Genomic DNA, 10800 nt, shown 5'->3' with positions numbered 1-10800 from the left:
TTTAGCAATTTTAACAGTAGGGTCACCTTCATTCAAAGCTTCCAACTTATCCCATATAGACTTCGCATTAGATTGATTAGTTAATCCCATAATTTTTTGATCAGATAGTGCGCTCAAGAGTGCTTCTCTAGCTCTACAATCATTTTCAATGTCCTTATCCAGGCTTGCAGGAGGAGGATTTCCAGATGTCGGATTATGAGGAGTATAGCCTTTCTCTGTGATCTCCCAAATTTATTTCCCAATACATTTTAAATGAGTCTCCATCTGAATCTTCCATATCCTATAATTTGTCAAATCAAGCTTAGGGGTTTCTCTCCGGAAAACATATGCAGTTGAATTATTAGTTGTCGTAGGATCTTCCTCAAGTAGTTGAGCTTCTACAAAAGAGGACCAAGCTCTGATACCAATTGTTAGGATAACCGGTGGACAGCTGAGAGGGGGGGTGAATCAGTTGTGAACAAATTATAAAACTTTAAGCTCACATAACCTTCTACTGGAATGCATAAACCAAATATCAGAATAGCAGATGTAATAATTAAGCATAAACATAAATTACATAATAATTAACCAACCATCCATAACACATGACACCAAGATTTGTATGTAGAAAACTCGGTAAAGGGAAAAACCACGGTGGGAAGACTAACCACAGTCAGATAATACTTCTATAGCAAGTATGTGATTACAATAAGAGGGTCTTGCACATGCAAGAAGACACACTGCCTAGAGAAAATTGCTCATCACAAAAGGAGCCTCACTAAATACAAAGAAATCCAGACTACAATCCGAAAATAAGAATGAGCTGCAAGAATAGCATCTCCAATGCCTGAGTACAGTTTCGGTTAAGCTCAATACTGGAGGTCTTAAACCTCTTTCACAAACCCAATTCGATCACCTATGATCGACCAAAGCCTATGCATATGATTACAACATTATTTGCACACAGATAATCCTATATCCCATAAAACCATGATCTAAAAAGAGATCTTACATCATATTTATACCAACCCAGGACCTAAACAATTAGGTCGGCCACCTAAAAGATAATACAATAGACTCGTTACATAAACCCGCAAACCAATGATAAACCAAGTCAGCCTAAGACTGAAACAACATAATCCAAATAATAAATCCAACCAGTGACGCATCGAGAGCATCAACCAACACGTTACACAAACCGGTCCATAACCTAGCAGAATAAGATTAAGATAGAATAGGTCTGGTCCTAAATGCAAACACCATTGATAAACTGGAACAGGACTAAGATAACCTTCTAGAAGCCACACCAACACCACTTATTGGATTCATCAAAAGATCTTCATCAAAGCGTTGTTGGTAAAACCCTTACCGGTGACGAAAAAGGCTTACTAGAACAAATGATAGCATCCAGATCATCAAATCCTGAACCTTTGAATGTGATATGCATTAGGAACACATGAATAACCAATCCAAGCCAATACCACAAGCCAGACCAAATCGGAGAATACCAGAGATGGTCTCCATATTAATATCATAGTCCAACCACTCTACCGGAAGCCGATAGACAGCAAAATAGCTAGTGTTGACATCAATGACAAAACATCAATGCAACACATAATCAATTCCTCCAAATTGCCAACAAAAAGATATCCAAATAACATCAAATCCTCAACATTGAGGTATAACACATCCCATTCGAGTCATATAATCAATCCCTCAACATTGAGGCATTCTCCCTCTCGTCAGAGCGTCAAATCGCATAGCAAACACCTCAACAGTAAGGCATGAACCCTCTTATCGAAGAACATAAAACATCATAAGAGATAAAAATACATCATAATCAAATCTGAAAATGTCAATACATATTGCACAAGCCTTTGGAGTAATCAAACAAATAAAAAATGCACTCAAACAGGCTAAAAACTGACTTTTGGAGACCCCGAGACAACTCAACACCCTTGATTCCTAGGATGGCGTTCCTGGTATGTATGCCAACATTTTTGGTCTCTAGGATGGCGTTTTTGGTCTCTAGGCTTGCATCTACAAATCAAGACCTTAGCACCCATGGCATGTTTGTCAGCACTTTTGGCATGAATAGTGGCATTCTTGGGGAGTAGGGTGGTGTTTCTGGTATGTCCCATAGTGCCCCTTGTCCAAACTACAACGCTTTTGGGTGTTTTCATAGCGCTTCTGGTAAATTTGCAGAAAACAACCCAATACTGAGGTATAAGACTTAGGAGGTGTCTCAAGAAGACTTAGGGGTACAAAACGACCCTCATACTACACACAGGTGGTCTGGGACATTAAAAAAAACAATAAGGACAACCAAAACATTCACTGCATACTCACTGGTAAAAGTTGCAGAATAAATCCTCTCTCCTACTAAGCATAATCTGAGGTATAAGGAGCCAAAACCATAAGGGAGAGAGAGATAAATGTAACAACCAACAAAAGGAGACTCAAGCAAGTTAGGTAGGGACTAAATGTAGCCAAAGCAAGTGGAAGAAAGTGTCTGCACACTCACAGTGCAATCACAGAGAATCCACCCTCACACAACAAGAGAAGGACACCAAAACAGGCCCAAACAAGGGGATATTATCAAATCATCAAAATAACTTACACAAGTCACATAACAACCTAAAAGGGAACCCCAACATGAATGCATATGCTTCCTAAAGGTCTGTTCTCAGAGATACAAGTCACAGTGAGATCACAAAAAACATAATGAAGACATAGAATCAAATTTGCATATCCCCCATTCCCATACTTGCATAAACAAATTGAAATCCATCAAGACAAATCATTTCCACAATCAAACCAATCCCCAAGAGCAATTAAAACTCAATTTGTAGACATGGAGAAGACAATATTTTTCGAAAATAAAATACAGAAGAAAGAAGCCACCAACTTGCAATTCGCAAAACCAAAAATTGAAGATGAAACCTGAAATTGTCAAGCCTTCGTAAATCCAAATCGCAATCCAATCTTCAAACCAAATTCGAAAGCCTTTGTAATGATCTGTCGGATGATTAACCAGTGCATAGACCAACAAGCCAGAATAAATAGAAAATTAAATTCTAGACTATAGTTTTTCCCACCAATAAGAAAATTCCATAAACCATATATCATACCTACTATTGCAAAGTTCGAAAAATACATAATATAAATATATAATTCTTACCTACTCAATCAAGCCGACCAATCAAAAATAAGGGTAGTTAAAATAAATCAAAACTCAAGTACTTTAGTATAGGAATGACAATCAATTAGGAAATACAATTATCTCCTCATAATTAGATGGTAGGTAGAAATAATATTATTTACAAATAATATCCCATATTCTAATTAAGTAATTCCCACACAATACTTTATAATTAATTATCATTATTCATAATAACACCAATAAATAAATAAAATAAAATAAATAGAACTAAAATAAAATAATTAAATTAAAATCAATAAATAAAAGTGATCTCAACAATAAATCAAACAAATTAAATAATTAAACAATAAATGAAGCTCAATTAAATATCAAAGCCATATTAAATATATTAATTACTTAATTAGATTCTTAATAAAATGAATAATCCAATCATGCAATAAAGCCAATAACCAAACCACGACTTAGCAAAATAAGAAGCTAGAGAGATTTGACCTCATGACCTATGAAACAAGGTGGAAGAGACTTAACCAATACACCACATCTCTAAGTTGACCCTAAAGGGAAATCAACCAAGCAAATGACATCAAGATAAACTAACAAAGTATACATCTTAGACCTAGATTGTGTGAGGAAAACTATGTCATCTCCGACAACTTGCCATTGGGATAAAGACACGCTCAAACCTATGGAGTCAAGTGGAGTCGATGTCTGATACCTGCAAACCTGCATCAAAAACCAACATGACATATACGATACATATACATCAAAATAAATAGACGGGTGATAGAGAATCGCGACAACATATCCCGCTCACAATGAGTGATATGGCATCGTCTCTACTCATGAAGATAGTCACACAATATAATACCAAAACACCGCATAGAATCATCATCATGAAGTAGGGTTAGTATCATCATCTGTCACATAATCCATGTAAACAATAATCATATGTAAATCCATGAGTCATATAATTCCATCCATCTAGGAGATAATATATATCAACATCCATAAGAATCAAATGTCATATAATAAGTCTCGCATCATCAATCATAAAAGTCTCCAATCATGGACAGTCATAACAGATACCATGAATCCACATAAAGTCCTAGTATCATAGATACCATCCAAAATAGGTGAAGAGTCATAAACAACCACCCAAATAACCATCATAAGTCTAAATGAGTCTATCAGTGCGTAAATCAAAATGCGAGTCTAGGAGGGACACTACAATAGATGCTATTACATGTCATAATTATCATAAATTATCATACAAATTAATACATCAAAATTATAACATTTTGAATCATGTCCTTTCCATCCACTACCATATTATGAAAAATATTATACTACACATCATGATGTTTAGTATGAGTGTAATATATATGGTTGCTAGTCAAACTAATTATACTTTGATCAGTTCACCCTTTTATAAATAAAATCAATACCTAAGAATTGTTGCAAATGTGTTCTTGTGTTGTCATTGATGTCAAACTTTTTGCCTTTGATGTCAACCAAGGTCCAAAAGTTGGTTTGGAAGTATGTGATTAATGGTGCTATATCAGGTGACTGCTCATAGGTTCATATAAATGTATGGATATTAGTGGATATTGGTGTAGAGGATATATCTGGTTGTCTTATGACTATTCCGGAGCATTGAAGATGTATTTGGATTCTACAATAGATTTTGGTTAAGTGTGACTGTTTTAGTGAACAGTCTGTCAAATAAGGTTTAGTTTTCTGGTCTGCATTGGTTCATCTTTGATTGCGGTTATAATATGATGTTGGTGGGTGCAAAATAATTCTATATACAAGGATTTATGTTCTCATTTGATCCACAATTGATTTGGTGTTAGTTTGAGTATTGGTTATGTAGTAACAGTGTACCTGTTTGCAAGAATGTTTTGCATTCCTCACCTTTCTAGTGGTTATGGTATTGTGATTCTCTGATGTTGTATTTTTGGTGTCAAGTGATTCTATGTTCTACATTCACAAGTGTTGTGGAGGTCTACACCATATTTTGGGTATGTTTAATTGGTTGCTCTATTGGTTCTAGACTCTAGAGCCAACTTGAGTATTTTTTGGTCCATGTGGTAGCATACAAAGTTGAAGGAAAATATTTAGGATTGTTAGGAAGTTGTTTCGACATGGTGTGATGATTCACATATTTTGTTTCCCTTTTTCACTACTTTCGTGATTTTTTTTGGGCTGATGGTATATATTCTACACGTTACATCTAATTAGGCTGACCTAATTGATGTATTTTCTTTGTAGGAATGATATATAAAGAAATAGATCTTTTGGAGGAAGTGATATTAATGTATGAGTTGGATGACAAGTTGCATATGGTGTATGGTGTAATTTTGAAGGTGCACAAGAGCAAATAAGTAGTGGTGAAGTCAGTTTTAGATGTTTATAACTATGAATTGTAATCAACATTTTAGAGGATATGCTTCACTCAGTTCAACAATTATTGCTTTTTGTAATTAGATTTATTATATATTTCCTTGAAGAAGTGATCTTTAGTGTTTTTCAAGTCCATTGTATTTTTCCCTAAGGTTGTGCACATTAGCCTGCAAGTCCAAATCAGGAGTACTGAGTTTCCTTGGCCTAGAGCCTAAAACTTTATAATTTGTTTTCATATAGTGAGATAGTTCTCACTGTGGTTTTTCCATCATTAAGTTTTCCATGTAAAATCTTGGTATCATTGTGTGATTGATGTTTTTCTTTCTATTGTTCACTTCTGTACTTATGATAATTGGAATAAATGTTGAATGAATGGTGAAGTTTTAATGTATGTAATTGATTCACCGCCCCCCCCCCCCCCCCCCAACCCCCTAGCATTCAAAAGTTTTCAACAAGAACAATATCTCTAGCCATACTATAGGTCTTTAAAATCATGTGTTGCAATCATATGTGAATCATATACTTATATTCTATAGTTGGAAGAGAAACTACAAACTTCCTCTTACTCATCCAACTAATAGCTTCACCTAATAAATTAAACACATAGTTGCTCATAGTCCTTATACTATCTAGATATAAAAGCTCAATAAATCAAGCAGACTTCCCACATCATTAATTCAATGATGAAAAATATGGTAATCAAAAGTCCCTCACAAATATTTTAATATTCTCTTAATATAGGTCCAACTTTCCTACTAAGGCTAGACACAAACCTCCTTTAAACTTGCATTATTTTTTGGGAAATATACAATCTTGTACATATCGTTGCATACATAAGGCTTCCACTACCACTAGAGTAAGAAATGTTATACATATATATTCAAAATTATTATTCAATTTAGAAAATTATTCCAATGAAATCCTAGTGCCTATCAGTAAAGGAATACTTATTGGCTTACAATCCTACATAGAAAATCATTACAAAATTATTTCAATGTACTCCATTTTCAACCAAAATTTATATTAACCCAATCCCTATATATTTTCAAATCCAGAATATATTTAGCATCGCCTAAATATTTTTGGTCAAAAGTTCTAGATAGTTATTTTTTTAGCTCCTTAATCAACCCCTTCTTGTTCTTAATAAATAACATATCATCCACATATATATAATACAATGATTGGTAACCAATCATCAATTAATTTAAAATTAAAAATGATTTACTTCACTTCTAATAAAATCGAGCTCTAATTAAAATGCATCAAACTTTATACCAAATATAGGGTGATTATTTCAACCTAGTCAAGGACTACTTAAACAATACAAACCAAATGATCCTTTTCTTTCATCGCAATCCTCAATTTTTACTTGCTCTTTTTCTCTGACCTATTTGGCAAAACAAGGAGGGGATGTAATGAGCTTTTAATAATATTTTCATGATTATTTAAATAGACAAATCTTTATTTGACCAATTTTTTTATTAAACCCCATCAACTATTTATCAACATTTCTCTCACAATTTGGGGTTTTTATGAATTTGTAGAATTTATTAGTAAAATAAGATATTTGATTTATCTTTTAATTTATAGTTTGAATTATGAAAAAATAATTATTTAATCATTCAATGGTTTATGGTTGTTCTTTCTAAAAATTATTTATTTTTTCTTTCAATATTTTTCGTAAAATCAATTCTTCTTCATAATGTAGATTTGAATTTGTTAGGTCATAAAAGCACTACTCCAAAATCCTAAAACATGATTTCACTTCCAAGGCTAGGGGTTGTCATCATGAATGTAAAACCACAATAGTTGCTAACAGTATTATATCTAGACATCCACAATAGTTGCTAGCATTTAGATGTGATTCCCCACTCATTCCTTAAGGGGTTTTCAAAACATTATTGTTAAATAAATGAATGTATCATTTGTGGTTTGCATTTTAATTGTCTATGATAACAAGGTTAATAGTAATTTTTTTTTATCTTAGCTCAGATATATTTATAACTATAAACTTAATTATACATTTATGATAGAATTCAAAATTAATTTAAAGAGCTATTGTTTCTAAGAATTAACAAAGAAATTTTAACTTTAAATTACATTTAAATTAAATTTAGGAAAATTGTTAAAAAAATATTTCCATCCTTTATTAAGCATTAAGTAGCTTTAAATAATCAGAATCATTTTTAGTACTAAGTGTTTTGATTAATTAAAAACAGGTTTTTGAAAGGAACCCAAAACCTTGTTACAAAGTAGGAGAAAGATAAAGCATAAAAGAGGCAGAAAACAACAGCGCCTGATCACCCACACATAGAACAATTCCCAGCCAAAATAAAAAGGGAACACAAGACAAAGGAAACAACACTAGACAACCAAAGGAAAGCACAAAGACAACACAAGGACAACTAAATGTTTCTCATAAGTTCTTCAGCATGAACCACCATCTACTTCATATCGATCGCAAAAATTTTCATTTCTTCCAGCTCTTTCTCCTTGATATCAACCTGTTTCTGAGTGTTGGCCCTTGTTCTTTTTTCGTGACCCTTCTTCTCCATCTGATCCTTATCACCCTCCTTGCCTTTAATCTGCTCAAATTTGTTAATCAGGATGTTAATATGGTCAACAGTGGCCTCAAGGATCTAGAAGTTTTGCTCGGCAATCCTCTTCACAGTAAGCTCCATCATATCCACTCTGTTGACCAGATTGTTCATGTTTGTATCCAGACCCTTAGCATCTATGTTCCCTTCCAGCTCCTTCACCTTCTTTTCCATTTCTAGAATTTTACTAACCATAGCCTCAATTGCTTCAGCCTTGTTAATAGCAACCATTAATTCTTTTATGTTTTCAGAGAGAGGCTTCTCACCCATAGTAGCATTGTTATCACATTGAGGTAAGTCTTCAAGTCACTAATCTCTTTCGCCATTTTGCTAATGACCTCACAAAAACCCTTGATGCTGTCATTACCAATGTCACCATGACAGTCATTTTGATTTCCCATGTTGTTCTCCTGACCCTCATTCTGCATTCTCTGTGTGCTCAGGTTCTCCCCATGATCACCATCCAGCATTTCAACTTCCTCCTTACCCTTCTTATTATTGGTTTTTAGTACTAAGAATTGATATTTAGTGGTTTACTTTTTAAAATTTAAATATTGGTAATCAATCAAAAGTGTGAAGAGAACTTTATTTGAATCTTAGGTGCATTTATATATATATATTTCATTTTATATCTCATCATAAGAATTGGACTTATCATCATTCACATGGTAAAGATTTTTGAAGGGTATTCTTGAACAAAATTCTTCCAAAAGGTGTCTTATGTAAGATACCATACCATATTAGGTTTCCTTCATTGTTAGGGAGTGTGTTGATTTGCATTACAATAATTATGGTATTCCTTTTTCTTCACTCTTGGTTGGCATGTCAATGATGACACTGCACATGCAGTTCCACCACGTGTGCATGATAGTTATCACGTTAAGCATGATATTAGTAAAAAAAAATGTTTAAAAAAAAAATGGGTTTTTTGTTAGATCCACATGTGTAAATTACAAACATGACATAATGCCACCATAGAATTGGCCTAGCACTCCTCTACATTTCTATTGGAAAAAAAACCTAGCACTAACCCACCTACCATCCCCTAAAGGATATTTGAGGAGTATTCTTTTTGTCAGGACAAAGGATTATCAACAAAGCTGACTCAGGCTACCGCATATGGTCTATGGTATATAAATAAACCTTTTGTCCAACTATATGAGTTACATGCCATATTGGGAATTGTATATAATTGTATTGTAATTGATACCCAAAATATAGCATAGGATAGAGATTGATATCTAGAATATATAGTTGAGAGAACAAATGATATAAGATGATACAAAGGAGATACTTACTGTGAATTATAAAGCGGAGACTGAGACCTGCATTTTGGAGATTGATGATATAATATAATGATGTTGTTGCTAGTCCACACGTATGTGTTATGATTGTTTCCCTATGAATGTTGATGGTTGAAAGGTTTATTGTCTTTGTTGACCTCTACATCCACTAATTTTATTTACTGTGTCCTTGTTGACATTTTATGTCACCCCTAAGCCATCAATTATCACCAATTTAAGATATTATCAATGGCTTAACCCCTTATGCATTTGACCTAAGGCCTTAAACCCTAAACCACTAAGGCTTCCCGCCTTAAATATCTTGCCCTAGTTATAATTTTGTGTTGACTTTTTATCTCCAGTTGCATCACTTAAGGTTGACCAACTAGAGTGGTGCAGTCACCGGTTAGGAGAGACCTCAAAGAGATCATTCCAGACCGGTCAACAAGAGTAAACACAAGTACATGATGGAGACAATGCAAAATAGATTGAATTATATCATGAAAATTGATTACAACCAACCGGTAACAACCGGCTTATAGTAACCGGCTCACAGGCCTGCTAAAACATGCCCAAAATACAGAATAGGTTACAACTGGGACCTCAAATCTTAGGATCTATCTTCTATGTTTTGTCTAACTTCTTTGATTACTTTCTAATGCTCTATTACAATGATTTATACGATCCCAGGGGATCTGGTCAGCCCAAAAGGGATCAAAACCCGAAGAACAAGACCTAACGTGTAAAACCAACAAGGTCGACCTCCAACAAAGAAAATCCAACTGACAAAGTGAGACTCAAAGGGAAGGTCGGACACACGCCAAGGAACAACTGAATCAACGCTCAGGGCTTTGCAAGCTATGGAAAGGATTTGGTAGATCACCGATGCAAATAGGTCCAAGGAACTGGTAACAGAAAATTGTCTCAAAAACTGGCAGCGATAACTTGCTAGAAAATGATCCAAATGCTCTGTGGTTTGGGAATAAGGAAGATGATCAAGTCTTCAAGAAAAATCCAACTCCACAGGTTTCGGTGAGCCAAATCCGTAAAACACGGAAAGAAATGTTGAAACTGCAAACAGAAAGCAAAACACAAACGAAATATTTTTGATTGATGTAAGAAATCTATGAACCGAGGATGCTCTTGCATCATAGAGGCCCCCAAAGCATTTTGTGACCGACCCCTAGCTCCCTGCTACCGATTGTCTTCACCTATCATTCCTTTGACAGCAAGGAGACCTCAAAACTTATCACTCTGATACCAATATGTCTCCCTGACAAAGCCTAGTAAATGACCCTCATTACCCTTTGATAAGTAAAGTTGTTTCAGCACGTGCAAATTTGAATGACTTAAGTGGGCAAGTTCGCAACTCCGC

This window comes from Cryptomeria japonica, chromosome 4 (assembly GCF_030272615.1).
Source record: "Cryptomeria japonica chromosome 4, Sugi_1.0, whole genome shotgun sequence".
NCBI classification, from domain to species: Eukaryota; Viridiplantae; Streptophyta; class Pinopsida; order Cupressales; family Cupressaceae; genus Cryptomeria; species Cryptomeria japonica.
Note: the sequence above shows the minus strand (reverse complement) of the source record.